Consider the following 24,599-nt stretch of genomic DNA (forward strand, 5'->3'; position numbering starts at 1 on the left):
TCATAACACGTCAAAAATTACATAATGTTTCCACGAGAATTATTTCTTGCAAAACTGATGCAGTGTAGATGTTGACGCAAATACGTAGCAGATTCATGCGTAACGATGACCCAATCTAACTCACTATAAATAAGCATCATGTAACGAAAAATTGGAATAAACATACGTGAATGATAGTACGTCATTTATTAATAAAAATCGCCTCACAAAAAAAATGAATATAAATCTCTGGTACATTAATTGCAATGCTTGGTGGGCGCAGAATTTGTGGCGCACGTCAAACTTGTGGTGATATATTGGTGTCCTATATCCAATCTCAACAAAATATATCGAGAGTATTGCCTCACATTTACTCGAGGACACGACGTACAAACACAAAGACGTAGTCTATCGGAAAATTACGGAACCAAAGATAAGACGTGCCATCTGTGATGACCTCTATGGAAAGAAATCAATACTTTCGAATGGCATCGAGGACCAATCAGAAGTCAGTCACTACTGATTCTGTATTGGAACAGTCGGCTGGTCCCGATTGAAGAGTCGCCATTAAACTACGGTTGGAATTATTTGATTTCGGTCGTTCAGTGTCAACGTAATTTTTTGCTTTAGAAATAGAGTTCTTTGGGAACATTAACAAGATTAATTACCACCCTTCAATCACGTATTAACGGGTGCTACCTACAGTGAATCTCAGTGTAAGGATGTCTTCACTGTGACGTGTGAGAATAGAAACAAGTTATAAACCAATCTGACATAACATGCCAGAATATGTGCGGTTCCCCACATTGAGACACACGACTTCAGTGAAAGGACATTTGCATGCCATGTGTGCTCAGTAAAGACGTTTTTACGAGTTAGTAACACGTATATCATATACAGATATCGCGTATCTCCAGAAGCTGGACCTATGTAATTTGAGAACATTTATTCTTTATAACGAAGACTGGGGTCACTGTAGTAATTACATGTAGTGTAATATAAAATTAAATAAATATTTTAATAAATTCTACGTGTGGCAACATATATACTTCCACAATGAAATATTCCACAACATCATATTTAAGTGATAAGTGATTTGTGTACTTGCAATTACTGAAAGTATGTATCCAAAAAAAAATATCCTTGTGAAAAAATTAAATTAGGTATGTAAAGTGAAGCCCAGAATATAATATACTTTTTAAAGCGACGGAATCGAATTCTTGAGAGTTTAATAATTTACAATTCAACATAACGAGCTCAAGGTGCCCATACATGCGCACGTCATACGACTGCACTGCGCAACAACTTCTGCGCAGGTGCCCCACTAACCTAACCTAACCTAACCTAACCTAACCCAAACCAACCAAAACAGGGTAATCTCGATCAGTGCAAAATGGTTTCCTGCGCACGAATTTTGGAAAAAGCGAATGGATGCTCAGATATTATTGAAATTTTGTGTGGACGTCATGCCACAGGTAAGTTAATGATATTCATACTCTATTATGTCTTATCGCTCTGTAGAAATTCGCAAGAAAGCATCAAATTCGTGAGTTGGAGGATGCGCAAAGTCGGCCACGACCACTTATCAATAATGATATTACGCGCTCACACAATCCCCATATGATGCAAATAGTGCTTATATGCGTGTAATACATCATAACACGTCTAAAATTACATAATATTTCCACGAGAATTATTCCTTGCAAAACTGATGCAGTGTAGATGTTGACGCAAATACGTAGCAGATTCATGCGTAACGATGATCCAATCTAACTCACTATAAATAAGTATCCTGTAACGAAAAATTGGAATAAACATACGTGAATGATAGTACGTCATTTATTAATAAAAATCGCCTCACAAAAAAACTGAATATAAATCTCTGGTACATTAATTGCAATGCTTGGTGGGCGCAGAATTTGTGGCGCACGTCAAACTCGTGGTGACATATTGGTGTCCTATGTCCAATGTCAACAAAATATATCGAAAGTATTGCCTCACATTTACTCGAGGACACGACGTACAAACACAAAGACGCAGTCTATCGGAAAATTACGGAACCAAAGATAAGACGTGCCATCTGTGATGACCTCAATGGAAGGAAATCAATACTTTCGAATGGCATCGAGGACCAATCAGAAGTCAGTCACTACTGATTCTGTATTGGAACAGTCGGCTGGTCCCGATTGAAGAGTCGCCATTAAACTACGGTTGGAATTATTTGATTTCGGTCGTTCAGTGTCAACGTAATTTTTTGCTTTAGAAATAGAGTTCTTCGGGAGCATTAACAAGATTAATTACCACCCTTCAAAAACGTATTAACGGGTGCTACTTACAGTGAATCTCAGTGCAATGATGTCTTCACGGTTACGTGTGAGAATAGAAACATGTGATACACCAATCCAACATAACATGCAAGAATAAGTGCGGTTCGCCACATTGAGACATACGACTTCAGTGAAAGGACATTTGCATGCCATGTGTGCTCAGTAAAGACGTTCTTACGAGTTAGTAACACGTATATCATATACAGATATCGCGTATCTGCAGAAGCTGGACCTATGTAATTTGAGAACATTTATTCTTTATAACGATGACTGGGGTCACTGTAGTAATTACATGTAGTCTAATATAAAATTAAATAAATATTTTAATAAATTCTAGGTGTGGCAACATATATACTTCCACAAAGAAATATTCAACAACATCATATTTAAGTGATAAGTGATTTGTGTACTTGCAATTACTGAAAGTATGTGTCCAAAAAAATATATTTATGAAAAAATTAAATTCGGTATGTAAAGTGAAGCCCAGAAAATAATATACTTTTTAAAGCGACGGAATCGAATTCTTGAGAGTTTAATAATTTACAATTAAACATAACGAGCTCAAGGTGCCCATACATGCGCACGTCATACGACTGCACTGCGCAACAACTTCTGCGCAGGTGCCCCACTAACCTAACCTAACCTAACCTAACCTAACCCAAACCAACCAAAACAGGGTAATCTCGATCAGTGCAAAATGGTTTCCTGCGCACGAATTTTGGAAAAAGCGAATGGATGCTCAGATATTATTGAAATTTTGTATGGACGTCATGCCACAGGTACGTTAATGATATTCATACTCTATTATGTTTAATCGCTCTTTAGAAATTCGCAAGAAAGCATCAAAGTCGCGAGGTGGAGGTTGCGCAAAGTCGGCCACGACCACTTATCAATAACGATATTACGCGCTCACACAATCCCCATATGATACAAATAGTGTTCATATGCGTGTTATACATCATAACACGTCTAAAATTACATAGTATTTCCACGAGAATTTTTTCTTGCAAAACTGATGCAGTGTAGATGTTGACGCAAATACGTAGCATATTCATGCGTAACGATGACCCAATCTAACTCACTATAAATAAGTATCATGTAACGAAAAATTGGAATAAAAATACGTGAATGATAGTACGTCATTTATTAATAAAAATCGCCTCACAAAAAAACTGAATATAAATCTCTGGTACATTAATTGCAATGCTTGGTGGGCGCAGAATTTGTGGCGCACGTCAAACTTGTGGTGACATATTGGTGTCCTATGTCCAATGTCAACAAAATATATCAAAAGTATTGTCTCACATTTACTCGAAGACACGACGTACAAACACAAAAACGCAGTCTATCGGAAAATTACGGAACCAAAGATAAGACGTGCCATCTGTGATGACCTCAGTGGAAGGAAATCAATACCTTCGAATGACATCGAGGACCAATCAGAAGTCAGTCACTACTGATTCTGTATTGGAACAGTCGGCTGGTCCCGATTGAAGAGTCGCCATTATACTACGGTTGGAATTATTTGATTTCGGTCGTTCAGTGTCAACGTAATTTTGTGCTTTAGAAATAGAGATCTTCGGGAACATTAAAAAGATTAATTACCACCCTTCAATCACGTATTAACGGGTGCTACCTACAGTGAATCTCAGTGTAAGGATGACTTCACGGTGACGTGTGAGAATAGAAACAAGTTATAAACCAATCTAACATAACATGCAAGAATAAGTGCGGTTCGCCACATTGAGACATACGACTTCAGTGAAAGGACATTTGCATGCCATGTGTGCTCAGTAAAGACGTTTTTACGAGTTAGTAACACGTATATCATATACAGATATCGCGTATCTGCAGAAGCTGGACCTATGTAATTTGAGAACATTTATTCTTTATAACGATGACTGGGGTCACTGTAGTAATTACATGTAGTGTAATATAAAATTAAATAAATATTTTAATAAATTCTACGTGTGGCAACATATATACTTCCACAATGAAATATTCAACATCATATTTAAGTGATAAGTGATTTGTGTACTTGCAATTACTGAAAGTATGTGTCCAAAAAAAATATATTTATGAAAAAATTAAATTAGGTATGTAAAGTGAAGCCCAGAATATAATATACTTTTTAAAGCGACGGAATCGAATTCTTGAGAGTTTAATAATTTACAATTAAACATAACGAGCTCAAGGTGCCCATACATGCGCACGTCATACCACTGCACTGCGCAACAACTTCTGCGCAGGTGCCCCACTAACCTAACCTAACCTAACTTATCCTAAACCAAACCAACAAAAAACAGGGTAATCTCGATCAGTGCAAAATGGTTTCCTGCGCACGAATTTTGGAAAAAGCGAATGGATGCTCAGATATTATTGAAATTTTGTATGGACGTCATGCCACAGGTAAGTTAATGATATTCATACTCTATTATGTCTAATCGCTCTTTAGAAATTCGCAAGAAAGCATCAAAGTCGTGAGGTGGAGGTTGCGCAAAGTCGGCCACGACCACTTATCAATAACGATATTACGCGCTCACACAATCCCCATATGATACAAATAGTGTTCATATGCGTGTTATACATCATAACACGTCTAAAATTACATAATATTTCCACGAGAATTTTTTCTTGCAAAACTGATGCAGTGTAGATGTTGACGCAAATACGTAGCATATTCATGCGTAACGATGACCCAATCTAACTCACTATAAATAAGTATCATGTAACGAAAAATTGGAATAAAAATACGTGAATGATAGTACGTCATTTATTAATAAAAATCGCCTCACAAAAAAACTGAATATAAATCTCTGGTACATTAATTGCAATGCTTGGTGGGCGCAGAATTTGTGGCGCACGTCAAACTTGTGGTGACATATTGGTGTCCTATGTCCAATGTCAACAAAATATATCAAAAGTATTGCCTCACATTTACTCGAAGACACGACGTACAAACACAAAGACGCAGTCTATCGGAAAATTACGGAACCAAAGATAAGACGTGCCATCTGTGATGACCTCAATGGAAGGAAATCAATACTTTCGAATGACATCGAGGACCAATCAGAAGTCAGTCACTACTGATTCTGTATTGGAACAGTCGGCTGGTCCCGATTGAAGAGTCGCCATTAAACTACGGTTGGAATTATTTGATTTCGGTCGTTCAGTGTCAACGTAATTTTGTGCTTTAGAAATAGAGATCTTCGGGAACATTAAAAAGATTAATTACCACCCTTCAATCACGTATTAACGGGTGCTACCTACAGTGAATCTCAGTGTAAGGATGTCTTCACGGTGACGTGTGAGAATAGAAACAAGTTATAAACCAATCTAACATAACATGCATGAATAAGTGCGGTTCGCCACATTGAGACATACGACTTCAGTGAAAGGACATTTGCATGCCATGTGTGCTCAGTAAAGACGTTTTTACGAGTTAGTAACACGTATATCATATACAGATATCGCGTATCTGCAGAAGCTGGACCTATGTAATTTGAGAACATTTATTCTTTATAACGATGACTGGGGTCACTGTAGTAATTACATGTAGTGTAATATAAAATTAAATAAATATTTTAATAAATTCTACGTGTGGCAACATATATACTTCCACAATGAAATATTCAACAACATCATATTTAAGTGATAAGTGATTTGTGTACTTGCAATTACTGAAAGTATGTATCCAAAAAAAAATATCCTTGTGAAAAAATTAAATTAGGTATGTAAAGTGAAGCCCAGAATATAATATACTTTTTAAAGCGACGGAATCGAATTCTTGAGAGTTTAATAATTTACAATTAAACATAATGAGCTCAAGGTGCCCATACATGCGCACGTCATACGACTGCACTGCGCAACAACTTCTGCGCAGGTGCCCCACTAACCTAACCTAACCTAACCTAACCTAACCAAACCTAACCCAAACCAACCAAAACAGGGTAATCTCGATCAGTGCAAAATCGTTTCCTGCGCACGAATTTTGGAAAAAGCGAATGGATGCTCAGATATTATTGAAATTTTGTGTGGACGTCATGCCACAGGTAAGTTAATGATATTCATACTCTATTATGTCTTATCGCTCTTTAGAAATTCGCAAGAAAGCATCAAAGTCGTGAGGTGGAGGATGCGCAATGTCGACCACGACCACTTATCAATAACGATATTACGCGCTCACACAATCCCCATATGATGCAAATAGTGCTTATATGCGTGTAATACATCATAACACGTCTAAAATTACATAATATTTCCACGAGAATTATTTCTTGCAAAACTGATGCAGTGTAGATGTTGACGCAAATACGTAGCAGATTCATGCGTAACGATGACCCAATGTAACTCACTATAAATAAGTATCATGTAACAAAAAATTGGAATAAACATACGTGAATGATAGTACGTCATTTATTAATAAAAATCGCCTCACAAAAAAACTGAATATAAATCTCTGGTACATTAATTGCAATGCTTGGTGGGCGCAGAATTTGTGGCGCACGTCAAACTTGTGGTGACATATTGGTGTCCTATGTCCAATGTCAACAAAATATATCGAAAGTATTGCCTCACATTTACTCGAGGACACGACGTACAAACACAAAGACGCAGTCTATCGGAAAATTACGGAACCAAAGATAAGACGTGCCATCTGTGATGACCTCAATGGAAGGAAATCAATACTTTCGAATGGCATCGAGGACCAATCAGAAGTCAGTCAGTACTGATTCTGTCTTGGAACAGTCGGCTGGTCCCGATTGAATAGTCACCATTAAACTACGGTTGGGATTATTTGATTTCGGTCGTTCGTAATTTTCTGCTCTAGAAACAGAGTTCTTCGGGACCATTAACATGATTAATTACCACCGTTCAATCACGTATTAACGGGTGCTACCTACAGTGAATCTCAGTGTAAGGATGTCTTCTCGGTGACGTGTGAGAATAGAAACAAGTGAACACCAATCCAACATAACATGCAAGAATATGTGATGTTCGCCACATTGAGACATACGACTTCAGTGAAAGGACATTTGCATGCCAAGTGTGCTCAGTAAAGACATTTGTACGAGTTAGTAACACGAAAATCATATACAGATATCGCGTATCTGCAGAAGCTGGACCTATGTAATTTGAGAACATTTATTCTTTATAACGATGATTGGGGTCACTAGTAATTACATGTAGTTTAATAAAAAATTAAATAGATATTTTAATAAATACTTCTTCGTGTGACAACTGATATACTTCCACAATGAAATATTCAATAACATCATACTTAAGTGATAAGTGATTGGTGTACTTGCAATTACTGAAAGTATGTCTCCAATAAAATATCCTTGTAAAAATTTTAAATTAGGTATGAAAGTGAAGCTCAGAATATAATATACTTTTTAAAGCGACGGAATCGAATTCTTGAGTGTTTAATAATTTACAATTAACCATAACGAGCTCAAGGTACCCTCACATGCGCACGTCATACGACTGCACTGCGCAACGTCTGCGCAGGTGACCCACTAACCTAACCTAACCTAACCTAACCTAACCCAAACCACCAAAACAGGGCAATCTCGATCAGTGCAAAATGGTTTCCTGCGCACGAATTTTGGAAAAAGCGAATGGATGCTCAGAAATTATTGAAATTTTGTATGGAAGTCATGCCACAGGTAAGTTAATGATATTCATACTCTATTATGTCATATCGCTTTTTATAAATTCACACGAAGGTATCAAATTCCCGAGGTGGAAGAAAAGCGAAATCGGCCACGATCACCAACATCTGACTTTATCAACACAAGGTTGTTCTATAATTTAAGAACATTGAAATAGTCGAGTTTTTAATTTCCCGCAATCGATAACAGAACTCATACGATGCCGTAGCCTAGACAACTTGCACACGTCACTGCGCATCACCTTCTGCGCAGGTGCCCCATTAACCTAAGCTAACCTAACCTAACCTAACCTTACCTAACACAACCCTATAGCGGTAATCTGCGTGAGCTGAGCATGACGACCTGTGCACGAATTTTCGAAAAAACCATGGATGGTCGGAAATTGCTGAAATTTTGTATGGACGTCGTGCCACAGGTAAGTAATAAAATTTCATACTCTTTAGTGTCACAACACTTGGAATAAATTCACACGAAGGTATCAAATTCCCGAGGTGGACGAAACGCGAAATCGGCCACGATCACCAACATCCGACTTTATCAACATGGAATTACGCTCAAAAACGTTTCTTTATGGTTTTTAACTGGTGCCTATACCTGCACAGATACGTCATAAGACTAAAAAATGCACAAAATGAGTGTAGAAATATTTTTATGGCGAAGAAACTGATAGTGACTAAGGTTATGTAAGCGCGTTGTCAATTAATATGTAAGGATTCGCGCACAGAAATCACCATACGTAAATAACGGGATTAAGATTTAATTCAAACACATTCAAGTGACGGAAATTAGGAAAAGCAACAAATAAATATGCAATATGAATTGCAAACATCAAAAACCATTTCGAAAATTATGCAACTCTTAGTACGCATTGAATGTAGCGTACAGATGGCTGCATGTGAAAAAAGACTTTCCGAATTAGGCTGGTGATGACGTGCTGTTGCAGTCAGGTAAATCAATAACCCTTCTACGTAGCGATTGGCCGACAGCAGAGCTCACAAATTTACGAACTTTAACGAAGAGAAAACTAAACAGAAAATGACGTGGTTCCATTCGATTGGACAGTACTGTACATCGGCTTTCAAATACGTGAGATTGATGTCAGCCCCGGAAGTCAAAGTCAGTCGTTATTGATTTTCGTCGAGATGCAGTGGTACAGTCTCCGTGATTCAATGTTTGCCTTGGAATTTAGCTAAGACATATTCACCTTCTTAAGTTCAAGTTTTCGGACGTTAGTACTCAAACAAATTCGTTCATCGGGATAATTAGCAACATTTACATCCTGCGATGCATATTAAACTACTGTGTGCTTCGTACAGAGAAGACGAGAGGACGTTCTCCTTCCAGTGTCGTATGCAAGATGGAGCCAAGTACAAAATTACACTTACGGTCTGATGTACGTGAACGTGTGAATTGCCGAGATGTGTCATTAAACTCCGGGAATTAACTTTCGACATTACACGTGAGCACAAAAGAGGCGAGAGTTTCTTATGGTGACAGCCAAATAAATACCAGATGTACCTGATTTACTGAAGTTGGACGTGTCTAAATGTGACGTGTGTGTGCATATGTATACATATATATTTCTGACAATCCGAATCTTTATAATATCTCGATACATTTTAAAATAAAATTTTGACATGTGTATTAATGATTCCTAAGCGTAAGCAGACTACAAATGCAATTCAACAACTACCAATGCGTAAAAACATACACAAGTGACGTGAGCTAATAGTCTTTCGAGGTCAACAATAAGGTAACCAATGTAAAATCTTTGAAGTGTAAAGCTATGGTAGTAACTCAAACAACAAGATTGTTCTATAATTTGAGAACATTGAAATATTCGAGTTTTTAATTTACCGCAATCGATAATAGAACTCATACGATGCTGTAACCTAGACACCTTGCACACGTCACTGCGCATCACCTTCTGCGCAGATGCCTCATTAACCTAACCTAACTCAACTCTAGAGCGATAATCTGTGTCAGCTGAACATGACTACGTGCGCACGAATTTTCGAAATAGACCATTGATGGTCGGAGATTGCTGAAATTGTGTATGGTCGTCGTGCCACATGGTGAAATATGGTTAAAATGATTATACAAAATTTATGTGGCTTCATAACCAAGGATTTGCACATAAAATTATTTTGTGTAAATACATATGTTAAGAATGAATCAGTATATATGTAAGGGAATAATTTTTGGTCCTAAAGGAAATAATGCAACATAACAAAATTTTGGGAATAACATATTTTGTGTCTACAAGCTTCTTCCAGTCTACATGGCATAACAACCTATAAAACAGTCATTTGAACCTAAAAATCAACCAATAAAGCACACTCACCCTGTGCTGCATCAGCCTGTTCCTTTGCGACTACTAGCGAGCCTTTCAGAAATTGACTGCTAGCTGTTATTCTTGAGACAACAAATCCAGTTAACGGACAGAATCATGGAAGTACGAGCAAAGATGAAGCAAGTCTTGAGGTGTGATGTCCGACACGGATCCTGATGCAAGTAGTTTCTCACGTTCTAGAGCATCAGCAGCTCTAAAATCACCAATCATATTATAATGCTTCACTACATTTTTATCCAATACCACATAAAATTTTTAATTTATTTTTCTGCCTAAGAAACATGGATTCAAGATTCCTGTTAATAACTACAAAAATCCACGATCAATACAAATATAAAGAAAACATATACACTGAAAAAGGCAGCCAGCACACGCTGAATCAATTTTGTATTACTAATTTTCAATTCGTACAATATTTCATCCGTTTGCATAATATTTACCTACATGAAATGAATTCAAATATTTCAAATCAAATTCTTTAAAATTATATCAAAACTTCCATTTGGTTACATAACATATACAGTCCAATGAGTGGTTCTGACTATCCTCTGGTAGCATTCCACAAGTGCCATTGAGAGAAAAGGACATTCTGAAGAAAGGTTCCACTAGCAGAGTGAATCAGATAATATACTGAATGACATTTTGGTGAATGATAAAATGATTACAGACCTAACAACATTTTACTTACCTGCTTCATCATTGTGAAGCCACAAGTATAAGCTCACTGTGGGAATTAAACAAATGTGTAGAAATGTTAAACATGATCCAGTATAAAAAACCTGCAGTGTATTTATTACTCAGATATACTTCGCAAGTTCTATTGCAATTTATGATGTTTCAGCTGTATTTTTGGTTATTAGCCATTGAAGGAAGAACTAAATTAATGAAGATGGCCATCTTCAGGGTTGATGCGCTGTTTAGTCTGGTAGATGTTTACCAACGTTTCAGAGGTCATACTGCCTCCGTCATCAGAGTATGAAGATTTCTGTCTTTTGGGTTGTTGCGCTGTGTAGTCTGGTCGATGTTAACCAAAGTTTCAGAGGTCATACTGCCTCCGTCATCAGAGTATGAAGATTTCTGTCTTCTGGGTTGTTGCGCTGTGTAGTCTGGTCGATGTTTACCAACGTTTCAGAGAACATACTGCCTCCGTCATCAGAGTATGAAGATTTCTGTCTTCTGGGTTGTTGCGCTGTGTAGTCTGGTCGATGTTTACCAACGTTTCAGAGGTCATACTGCCTCCGTCATCAGAGTATGAAGATTTCTGTCTTCTGGGTTGTTGCGCTATGTAGTATGGTCGATGTTAACCAACGTTTCAGAGGTCACACTGCCTCCAATTCATCACCCTGATGACGGAGGCAGTATGACCTCAGAAACGTTGGTTAACATCTACCAGACTACACAGCGCAACAACCCAGAAGACAGCAATCTTCATACTCATCGCCCTGATGATGGAGGCAGTATGACCTCTGAAACGCTGGTTAACATCGACTAGACTACACAGCGCAACAACCCAGAAGACAGAAATCTTTATCGCTCTGATGATGGAGGCAGTATGATCCCTGAAACGTTGGTAAACATCTACCAGACTACACAGCGCAACAACCCAGAAGACAGAAATCTTCATACTCTGATGATGGAGGCAGTATGATCCCTGAAACGTTGGTAGACATCTACCAGACTACACAGCGCAACAACCCAGAAGACAGAAATCTTCATACTCTGATGATGGAGGCAGTATGATCCCTGAAACGTTGGTAAACATCTACCAGACTACACAGCGCAACAACCCAGAAGACAGAAATATTCATACTCATCGCCCTGATGATGGAGGCAGTATGACCTCTGAAACGTTGGTTAACATCGACCAGACTACACAGCGCAACAACCCAGAAGACAGAAATCTTCATACTCACCGCTGTGAAAACCTCGAACCCTACAACTAAATTAATATTCCTTAGCAGCAACAAATAAAAACTGCACAATGACGAACTTAAAAATCTGTACTGCTCTCCCAGTATTGTGAGGGTGATTAAGTCGAGAAGAGTGAGATGGGCGGGACATGTAGCGCGCATGGATGGGACAAGAGGTGTGCACCGGGTACTTTTTGGGAAACCTGAAGGGAAGAGACCGCTGGGGAGACCTAGACGTAGATGGAAGGATAATCTCAGGCGGGATCTATGGGAGATAGGAGTTGAAGGAAACTGGATTTTGTTGGCCCAGGACAGGGTCCGGTGGAGGGCTTTGGTTAACTCGGTGATGAACCTTCGGGTTCGGTAAGCCATCTAGTTAGTTAGTTAGTTAGTTAGCAGCAACAAATAACATGGCAAGATATAAACAATTTCAGGACTGAAATTCCTGAAAAAAGAAGCTGGATGTTCCTCCAAAATGCTGGTATCTACCTACATGTTAACAGACAGCATTACATCACAGAAGACCAACATCTACACCACCATAAGAAAGTCGAATCTGAAAATTGGAAGACTTATCATGCTGATGATGACTTAACTGCCTAAAATTCAAATGATATACCACTTGTTGCCCAAAGCAAGCTGACCGAGATTGTGAGGAGGAGGAGGTCTAAACCATACAAACGACAGATTAACGACTCACAATTTCTATAAGCAATTCCCTGGAATAGAGAAAACTTCACCGTCAATCACAAATATAATATTGTTAAAAGATTAAAACATCATTTAACGTTCCCCATCGAGTACTCGATTACGTAGGAACTTACACGACTAGTTTCGGCTATAATTTAGCCATCAACGGGTGTTATGTAGTTTAAACCTATCATTGAATTACTGATTTTTATTGTTTTTTATGATTTATAGTCTTCATTTTCTGATGATGTTCTTGTCCTTTATTGTTTCTTCGTTTGTTGCACTATCACAGGTCACTATTAGGTTTGTATTTCGTATTTCGTAGTAACGTCAATATTTTGTGTAGGACTGTGAAGTAAAGTTTCAATTTTATCAATGACAATTGATTATAGAATATAGAAAACAAAATAAATAGTAAAAATAAATTATGTGAACTTACCCAAGAAGCAATATCACACTCGTATGTAAGAGAACGGAGATGTACTGGACTGTATTGCGTGGTGGCTGGTTACCGACTGGGGTGCTAGTGGGTGAAAGGTGGTTTGTTAGGGTTGAGGTCAAGGTACTAAAGTGCTTTAAAGATGGGGTTGTTAAGTTCAATACTATTATCATTAAGGCATAAGTTTTGTTTATAATTTTGATATATGTAATATTTTTCTATTGTGTCCCTGTGTCTTTTGTTTTTTTATTATTTTCATTATGTCCATTGTTTCATTGATTGTATTATATGCGTGTCCTGTATTGAGAATGTGTTTAGAGTATGCAGAACTATCTTTATTGTGTTTTATGGCTGCTATGTGTTCTTTGTATCTGTGTGTGAAAGTGCGACCTGTTTGACCTATGTATATTAGAGGGCAATCTTTACATTTCAATTTATATATACCTGGTAGTTGATATTGGTTGTTTTCGTTTGTAATTGGTTTTTGTTTGAGGATGTTTTTTATTGTGTTTTTAGTTTTGTAGGCCATTTTTTAATATCTTATAATTTAGTTATGAATTTGGTTTCTTTTCCTATGTATGTAAAAGTGGCCCATTTATTTTGTATGTTTTCGTTTTCGTTGGGTTTTGTCGTATTATTAGGTTTTTTATTTAGTTTATAGCTATTATATCCGTTTTCTTTAAGAATTTGTTGAATGATGTTTAGTTCTATTTGTTTGTTTTTATAGATATTGGGTATATATTTTTTTCTGTTTAGTAGGTAATTTATAGCCATTTGTTTGTGTTCGATGGGGTGGCAGGATGAGGCATGTATTATTGTGCTTGTATTTGTTGGTTTTCTGTAAACAACAAACAATTTCGACTTCAAAATTTACAGAAAACCCAACCCCAAAACCCAACGAAAACGAAAACATACAAAATAAATGGGCCACTTTTACATACATAGGTAAAGAAACCAAATTCATAACTAAATTATAAGATATTAAAAAAAATGGCCTACAAAACTAAAAACACAATAAAAAACATCCTCAAACAAAAACCAATTACAAACGAAAACAACCAATATCAACTACCAGGTATATATAAATTGAAATGTAAAGATTGCCCTCTAATATACATAGGTCAAACAGGTCGCACTTTCACACACAGATACAAAGAACACATAGCAGCCATAAAACACAATAAAGATAGTTCTGCATACTCTAAACACATTCTCAATACAGGACATGCCTATAACACAATCAATGAAACAATGGACATATTGAAAATAATAAAAAAACAAAAGACACAGGGACACAATAGAAAAATATTACATATATCAAAATTATAAACAAAACTTATGCCTTAATGATAATAGTATTGAACTTAACAACCCCATCTTTAAAGCACTTCAGTACCTTGACCTCAACCCTAACAAACCACCTTTCACCCACTAGCACCGCAGTCGGTAACCAGCCACGATCCAATACAGCCCAGAACATCTCCGTTCTCTTATATACGAATACGATATTACTTCTTGGGTAAGTTCACATAATTTATTTATTTTCACCATTTATTTTGTTTTCTATATTCTATTTTCAATTGTCATTGATGGGATTAAAACTTTACTTCACAGTCCTACACAAAATATTGACGTTACTACGAAATACGAAATACAAACCTAATAGTGACCTGTGATAGTGCAACAAACGAAGAAACAATAAAGGACAAGAACATCATCAGAAAATGAAGACTATAAATCATAAAAAACAATAAAAATCAGTAATTCAGTGATAGGTTTAAACTACATAACACCAGTTGATGGCTAAATTATAGCCGAAACTAGTCGTGTAAGTTCCTATGTAATCGAGTACTCGATGGGGAACGTTAAATGATGTTTTAATCTTTTAACAATATTATATTTGTGATTGACGGCAAATTTTTAATATATTTTTAATACTTATAAATCACAATATGACGCATTTACAATATCTCAGAGAAAACTTCCTTAAAATATGTAGATTCGGAATATTTCCACCTCTTGATTACTAACAGTTCATAGCTGCTATCAATTCAGAGGGCAAAGAACAATCAAAACAAGCTGAGTAGGAAATAAATTCTGCTACAAAGAGCCAATCAGGTGAAGGAATTATATTTTCTGAATCGTTATTAAATTCTCCGTCCATTGTATAAAACAAACAAAACGAAACAACAGTCCTATTCAGTATTCGTACTATTTTAATGTATTAAATGCAACCGCCTACCACAGCAAGACAGAAGATGGGCTACACACGACAAATCACAGACCATAAATCACCTGTAACTGATAACCTCTATGACAAACCTGATCCCCAGAAGTTCTGCAAAAGGGAAACCTTTCTTGACTGTGCTACCATCTTCTGGTTGAGCGGAACTATTTCAGCTTCGGTAGCTCTGCTCAGTCGATAATAAGAATTACTACTACTACTACTACGCCTCATTTCTCGGGATTTTAACCTTGGGTTTAGGGTAGACTGTCGCGTCTGCAGCATGTACAAAGAATGTGACTATAAATCACATGGCAAGATAGCGTAGTCCTTCAATAGATCGTCACGTAAGAACCAAAATTTCTTCGCTGTGCACTAATGTAGGAAAACCATTACTTGTATTGGTGTTGGTGATACCTTGGTCATCTTTGTGATTAAGCTTTCTGTGATTTACTGAGGGCATGCGTAGTTTCTTGATGTTAGATGTTAGATTGTAGGAAGATGGTAATGAAATGATGAATTACTTACTGATGACCTTGGATAAGGATTTCATTAATAACTATCTTTGCCATCTGTGTGACCTCAACGGAAAGAAATCAATACTTTCGAATGGCATCGAGGACCAATCAGAAGTCAGTCAGTACTCTTTCAGTCTTGGAAGAGTCGGATGGTCCCGATTGAATAGTCCCCATTGAACTACGGTTTAGAATTACTTGATTTCGGTCGGTCAGTATCAACGTAATTTTGTGCTCTAAAAATAGAGTTCTTCGGGACCATTAACAAGATTAATTACCACCGTCAATCACGTATTAACGGATGCTACCTACAGTGAATCTCAGTGTAAGGATGTCTTCTCGGTGACGTGTGAGAATAGAAACAAGTGAAAGACAAATCTAACATAACATGCAAGAATATGTGCGGTTCGCCACATTGAGACATACGACTTCAGTGAAAGGACATTTGCATGCCATGTGTGCTCAGTAAAGACGTTCTTACGAGTTAGTAACACGTATATCATATACAGATATCGCGTATCTGCAGAAGCTGGACCTATGTAATTTGAGAACATTTATTCTTTATAACGATGGGTGGGGTCACTGTAGTAATTACATGTAGTGTAATATAAAATTAAATAAATATTTTAATAAATTATACGTGTGACAACATATGTACTTCCACAATTAAATATTCAACAACATCATATTTAAGTGATAAGTGATTGGTGTACTTGCAATTAGTGAAAGTATGTGTACAAAAAAAATATCCTTGTGAAAAAATTAAAATAGGTATGAAAGTGAAGCCCAGAATATAATATACTTTTTAAAGCAACGGAGTCGAATTCTTGAGTGTTTAATAATTTACAATTAACCATAACGTGCTCAACGTACCCTCACATGCGCACGTCATACGACTGCACTGCGCAACAACGTCTGCGCAGGTGCCCCACTAACCTAGCCTAACGTAACCTAACTTAACACAAACCAACAAAAACAGGGTAATCTCGATCAGTGCAAAATGGTTTCCTGCGCACGAATTTTGGAAAAAGCGAATGGATGCTCAGATATTATTGAAATTTTGTATGCACGTCATGCCACAGGTAAGTTAATGATATTCATACCTTATTATGTCTTATCGCTCTTTAGAAATTAGCAAGAAAGCATCAAAGTCGTAAGGTGGAGGATGCGCAAAGTCGGCCACGATCACTTACCAATAATGATATTACACGCTCACACAATCCCCATATGATACAAATAGTGCATATGTGCGTGTAATACATCATAACACGTCTAAAATTACATAATATTTCCACGAGAATTATTTCTTGCAAAACTGATGCAGTGTAGATGTTGACGCAAATACGTAGCAGATTCATGCGTAACGATGATCCAATCTAACTCACTATAAACAAGTATCATGTAACGAAAGAATCGGAATAAACATACGTTAATGATAGTATGTCATTTATTAATATAAATCGCCTCAAAAAAACAGAATATAAATCTGTGGTACATTAATTGCAATGCTTGGTGGGCGCAGAATTCGTGGCGCACGACAAACTTGTGGTAACATATTGGTGTCCTATGTCAAATGTCAACAAAATATATCGAAAGTATTGCCTCACATTTACTCGAGGACGCGACGTACAAACACAAAGACGCAGTCTATCGGAAAAACACGGAACCAAAGATAAGAATTGCCATCTGTGATGACCTCAATGGAAAGAAATTAATACTTTCGAATGGCATCGAGGACCAATCAGAAGTCAGTCAGTACTCTTTCTGTCTTGGAACCGTAAGATGGTCCCGATTGAATAGTCCCATTAAACTACGGTTGCAATTATTTGATTTCGGTCGTTCAGTGTCAACGTAATTTTGTGCTTTAGAAATAGAGTTCTTCGGGAACATTAACAACATTAATTACCACCCTTCAATCACGTATTAACGGGTGCTACCTACAGTGAATCTCAGTGCAAGGATGTCTTCACGGTGACGTGTGAGAATAGAAACAAGTGATACACCAATCTAACATAACATGCAAGAATAAGTGCGGTTCGCCACATTGAGACATACGACTTCAGTGAAAGGACATTTGCATGCCATGTGTGCTCAGTAAAGACGTTTTTACGAGTTAGTAACACGTATATCATATACAGATATCGCGTATCTGCAGAAGCTGGACCTATGTAATTTGAGAACATTTATTCTTTATAACGATGACTGGGGTCACTGTAGTAATTACATGTAGTGTAATATAAAATTAAATAAATATTTTAATAAATTCTACGTGTGACAACATATATATTTCCACAATGAAATATTCAACAACATCATATTTAAGTGATAAGTGATTTGTGTACTTGCAATTACTGAAAGTATGTGTCCAATAAAATATCCTTGTAAAAAAATTAAATTAGGTATGAAAGTGAAGCCCAGAATATAATATACTTTTTAAAGCGACGGAATCGAATTCTTGAGTGTTTAATAATTTACAATTAAACATAACGACCTCAAGGTCCACATACATGCGCACGTCATACGACTGCTCTGCGCAACAACTTCTGCGCATGTAACCCAATAACCTAACCTAACCTAACCTAACCCAAACCGACCATAACAGGGTAATCTCGATCAGTGCAAAATGGTTTCCTGCGCACGAATTTTGGAAAAACCGAATGGATGCTCAGATATTATTGAAATTTTGTATGGACGTCATGCCACAGGTAAGTTAATGATATTCATACTCTATTATGTCTTATCGCTCTTTAGAAATTCGCAAGAAAGCATCAAAGTCGTGAGGTTTAGAATGAGCAAAGTCGGCAACGACCACTTATCAATAACGATATTAAGCGCTCACACAATCCCCATATGTTACAAATAGTGCTTATATGCGTGTAATACATCATAACACGTCTAAAATTACATAATATTTCCACGAGAATTATTTCTTGCAAAAATGATGCAGTGTAGATGTTGACGCAAATACGTAGCAGATTCATGCGTAACGATGACCCATTCTAACTCACTATAAATAAGTATCATGTAACAAAAAATCGGAATAAACATACGTGAGTGATAGTACGTAATCTATTAATAAAAATCGCCTCACAAAAAAAATGAATATAAATCTCTGGTACATTAATTGCAATGCTTGGTGGACGCAGAATTTGTGACGCACGTCAAACTTCTGGTAACACATTGGTGTCCTATGTCCAATGTCAACAAAATATATCGAAAGTATTGCCTCACATTTACTCAAGGACACGACGTACAAACACAAAGCCGCAGTCTATCGGAAAATTACGGAACCAAAGATAAGACGTGCCATCTGTGATGACCTCAATGGAAGGAAATCAATACTTTCGAATGGCATCGAGGACCAATCAGAAGTCAGTCAGTACTGATTCTGTATTGGAACAGTCGGCTGGTCACGATTGAAGAGTCGCCATTAAACTACGATTGGAATTATTTGATTTCGGTCGTTCAGTGTCAACGTAATTTTGTGCTTTAGAAATAGAGTTCTTCGGGAACATTAACAAGATTAATTACCACCCTTCAATCACGTATTAACAGGTGCTACCTACAGTGAATCTCAGTGCAAGGATGTCTTCACGGTGACGTGTGAGAATAGAAACAAGTTATAAACCAATCTAACATAACATGCAAGAATAAGTGCGGTTCGAAACATTGAGACATACGACTTCAGTGAAAGGACATTTGCATGCCATGTGTGCTCAGTAAAGACGTTTTTACGAGTTAGTAACACGTATATCATATACAGATATCGCGTATCTGCAGAAGCTGGACCTATGTAATTTGAGAACATTTATTCTTTATAACGATGACTGGGGTCACTGTAGTAATTACATGTAGTGTAATATAAAATTAAATAAATATTTTAATAAATTCTACGTGTGACAACATATATATTTCCACAATGAAATATTCAACAACATCATATTTAAGTGATAAGTGATTTGTGTACTTGCAATTACTGAAAGTATGTGTCCAATAAAATATCCTTGTAAAAAAATTAAATTAGGTACGAAAGTGAAGCCCAGAATATAATATACTTTTTAAAGCGACGGAATCGAATTCTTGAGTGTTTAATAATTTACAATTAAACATAACGACCTCAAGGTGCCCATACATGCGCACGTCATACGACTGCTCTGCGCAACAACTTCTGCGCAGGTAACCCAATAACCTAACCTAACCTAACCTAACCTAACCTAACCCAAACCAACCAAAACAGGGTAATCTCAATCAGTGCAAAATCGTTTCCTGCGCACGAATTTTGGAAAAAGCGAGTGGATGCTCAGATATTATTGAAATTTTGTGTGGACGTCATGCCACAGGTAAGTTAATGATATTCATACTCTATTATGTCTTAACGCTCTTTAGAAATTCGCAAGAATGCATCAAAGTCGTGAGGTGGAGGATGCGAAAAGTCGGCCACGACCACTTATCAATAAAGATATTACGCGCTCACACAATCCCCATATGATGCAAATAGTGCTTATATGCGTGTAATACATCATAACACGTCAAAAATTACATAATGTTTCCACGAGAATTATTTCTTGCAAAACTGATGCAGTGTAGATGTTGACGCAAATACGTAGCAGATTCATGCGTAACGATGACCCAATCTAACTCACTATAAATAAGCAACATGTAACGAAAAATTGGAATGAACATACGTGAATGACAGTACGTCATTTATTAATAAAAATCGCCTCACAAAAAAACTGAATATAAATCTCTGGTACATTAATTTCAATGCTTGGTGGGCGCAGAATTTGTGGCGCACGTCAAACTTGTGGTGATATATTGGTGTCCTATGTCCAAACTCAACAAAATATATCGAGAGTATTGCCTCACATTTACTCGAGGACACGACGTACAAACACAAAGACGCAGTCTATCGGAAAATTACGGAACCAAAGATAAGACGTGCCATCTGTGATGACCTCAATGGAAGGAAATCAATACTTTCGAATGGCATCGAGGACCAATCAGAAGTCAGTCACTACTGATTCTGTATTGGAACAGTCGGCTGGTCCCGATTGAAGAGTCGCCATTAAACTACGGTTGGAATTATTTGATTTCGGTCGTACAGTGTCAACGTAATTTTTTGCTTTAGAAATAGAGTTCTTCGGGAGCATTAACAAGATTAATTACCACCCTTCAAAAACGTATTAACGGGTGCTACTTACAGTGAATCTCAGTGCAAGGATGTCTTCACGGTGACGTGTGAGAATAGAAACATGTGATACACCAATCCAACATAACATGCAAGAATAAGTGCGGTTCGCCACATTGAGACATACGACTTCAGTGAAAGTACATTTGCATGTCATGTGTGCTCAGTAAAGACGTTCTTACGAGTTAGTAACACGTATATCATATACAGATATCGCGTATCTGCAGAAGCTGGACCTATGTAATTTGAGAACATTTATTCTTTATAACGATGGCTGGGGTCACTGTAGTAATTACATGTAGTGTAATATAAAATTAAATAAATATTTTAATAAATTCTACGTGTGGCAACATATATACTTCCACAATGAAATATTCAACAACATCATATTTAAGTGATAAGTGATTTGTGTACTTGCAATTACTGAAAGTATGTGTCCAAAAAAAATATATTTATGAAAAAATTAAATTAGGTATGTAAAGTGAAGCCCAGAATATAATATACTTTTTAAAGCGACGGAATCGAATTCTTGAGAGTTTAATAATTTACAATTAAACATAACGAGCTCAAGGTGCCCATACATGCGCACGTCATACGACTGCACTGCGCAACAACTTCTGCGCAGGTGCCCCACTAACCTAACCTAACCTAACCTAACCTAACCCAAACCAACCAAAACAGGGTAATCTCGATCAGTGCAAAATGGTTTCCTGCGCACGAATTTTGGAAAAAGCGAATGGATGCTCAGATATTATTGAAATTTTGTATGGACGTCATGCCACAGGTAAGTTAATGATATTCATACTCTATTATGTCTAATCGCTCTTTAGAAATTCGCAAGAAAGCATCAAAGTCGTGAGGTGGAGGTTGCGCAAAGTCGGCCACGACCAATTATCAATAACGATATTACGCGCTCACACAATCCCCATATGATGCAAATAGTGCTTATATGCATGTAATACATCATAACACGTCAAAAATTACATAATATTTCCATGAGAATTATTTCTTGCAAAACTGATGCAGTGTAGATGTTGACGCAAATACGTAGCAGATTCATGCGTAACGATGACCCAATCTAACTCACTATAAATAAGTATCATGTAACGAAAAATTGGAATAAAAATACGTGAATGATAGTACGTCATTTATTAATAAAAATCGCCTCACAAAAAAACTGAATATAAATCTCTGGTACATTAATTGCAATGCTTGGTGGGCGCAGAATTTGTGGCGCACGTCAAACTTGTGGTGACATATTGGTGTCCTATGTCCAATGTCAACAAAATATATCGAAAGTATTGCCTCACATTTACTCGAGGACACGACGTTCAAACAGAAAGACGCAGTCTATCGGAAAATTACGGAACCAAAGATAAGACGTGCCATCTGTGATGACCTCAATGGAAGGAAATCAATACTTTCGAATGGCATCGAGGACCAATCAGAAGTCAGTCACTACTGATTCTGTATTGGAACAGTCGGCTGGTCCCGATTGAAGAGTCGCCATTAAACTACGGTTGGAATTATTTGATTTCGGTCGTTCAGTGTCAACGTAATTTTGTGCTTTAGAAATAGAGTTCTTCGGGAACATTAACAAGATTAATTACCACCCTTCAATCACGTATTAACGGGTGCTACATACAGTGAATCTCAGTGTAAGGATGTCTTCACGGTGACGTGTGAGAATAGAAACAAGTTATAAACCAATCTAACATAACATGCAAGAATAAGTGCGGTTCGCCACATTGAGACATACGACTTCAGTGAAAGGACATTTGCATGCCATGTGTGCTCAGTAAAGACGTTTTTACGAGTTAGTAACACGTATATCATATACAGATATCGCGTATCTGCAGAAGCTGGACCTATGTAATTTGAGAACATTTATTCTTTATAACGATGACTGGGGTCACTGTAGTAATTACATGCAGTGTAATATAAAATTAAATAAATATTTTAATAAATTCTACGTGTGACAACATATATACTTCCACAATGAAATATTCAACAACAACATATTTAAGTGATAAGTGATTTGTGTACTTGCAATTACTGAAAGTAAGTATCCAAAAAAAAATATCCTTGTGAAAAAATTAAATTAGGTATGTAAAGTGAAGCTCAGAATATAATATACTTTTTAAAGCGACGGAATCGAATTCTTGAGAGTTTAATAATTTACAATTAAACATAACGAGCTCAAGGTGCCCATACATGCGCACGTCATACCACTGCACTGCGCAACAACTTCTTCGCAGGTGCCCCACTAACCTAACCTAATCTAACCTAACCTAACCTAACCTAACCTAACCCAAACCAACCAAAACAGGGTAATCTCGATCAGTGCAAAATCGTTTCCTGCGCACGAATTTTGGAAAAAGCGAGTGGATGCTCAGATATTATTGAAATTTTGTGTGGACGTCATGCCACAGGTAAGTTAATGATATTCATACTCTATTATGTCTTATCGCTCTTTAGAAATTCGCAAGAAAGCATCAAAGTCGTGAGGTGGAGGATGCGAAAAGTCGGCCACGACCACTTATCAATAAAGATATTACGCGCTCACACAATCCCCATATGATGCAAAAAGTGCTTATATGCGTGTAATACATCATAACACGTCTAAAATTACATAATATTTCCACGAGAATTATTTCTTGCAAAACTGATGCAGTGTAGATGTTGACGCAAATACGTAGCAGATTCATGCGTAACGATGATCCAATCTAACTCACTATAAATAAGTATCATGTAACGAAAAATTGGAATAAACATACGTGAATGATAGTACGTCATTTATTAATAAAAATCGCCTCACAAAAAAACTGAATATAAATCTCTGGTACATTAATTGCAATGCTTGGTGGGCGCAGAATTTGTGGCGCACGTCAAACTCGTGGTGACATATTGGTGTCCTATGTCCAATGTCAACAAAATATATCGAAAGTATTGCCTCACATTTACTCGAGGACACGACGTACAAACACAAAGACGCAGTCTATCGGAAAATTACGGAACCAAAGATAAGACGTGCCATCTGTGATGACCTCAATGGAAGGAAATCAATACTTTCGAATGGCATCGAGGACCAATCAGAAGTCAGTCACTACTGATTCTGTATTGGAACAGTCTGCTGGTCCCGATTGAAGAGTCGCCATTAAACTACGGTTGGAATTATTTGATTTCGGTCGTTCAGTGTCAACGTAATTTTTTGCTTTAGAAATAGAGTTCTTCGGGAGCATTAACAAGATTAATTACCACCCTTCAAAAACGTATTAACGGGTGCTACTTACAGTTAA

General features: G+C 37.0%; 1 long non-coding RNA gene across 6 annotated transcripts in view; it reads right to left on the reverse strand.

The window, feature by feature from the left end:
• Nucleotides 1–24,599, reverse strand: part of LOC110832119 (uncharacterized) — a 626,650-nt gene that overhangs the window by 486,039 nt on the left and 116,012 nt on the right. For all 6 annotated transcript variants that reach the window (XR_015536085.1, XR_015536086.1, XR_015536087.1 and 3 more), the window contains exon 4: nucleotides 10,326–10,527. This is a non-coding gene — a long non-coding RNA (uncharacterized LOC110832119). The remainder of the gene's footprint in view (nucleotides 1–10,325; nucleotides 10,528–24,599) is intronic.

This window comes from Zootermopsis nevadensis, unplaced genomic scaffold (genome assembly GCF_977971745.1).
Source record: "Zootermopsis nevadensis isolate Lab colony 2312 unplaced genomic scaffold, Znev_1.0 Znev_ptg000021l, whole genome shotgun sequence".
NCBI classification, from domain to species: domain Eukaryota; kingdom Metazoa; phylum Arthropoda; class Insecta; order Blattodea; family Termopsidae; genus Zootermopsis; species Zootermopsis nevadensis.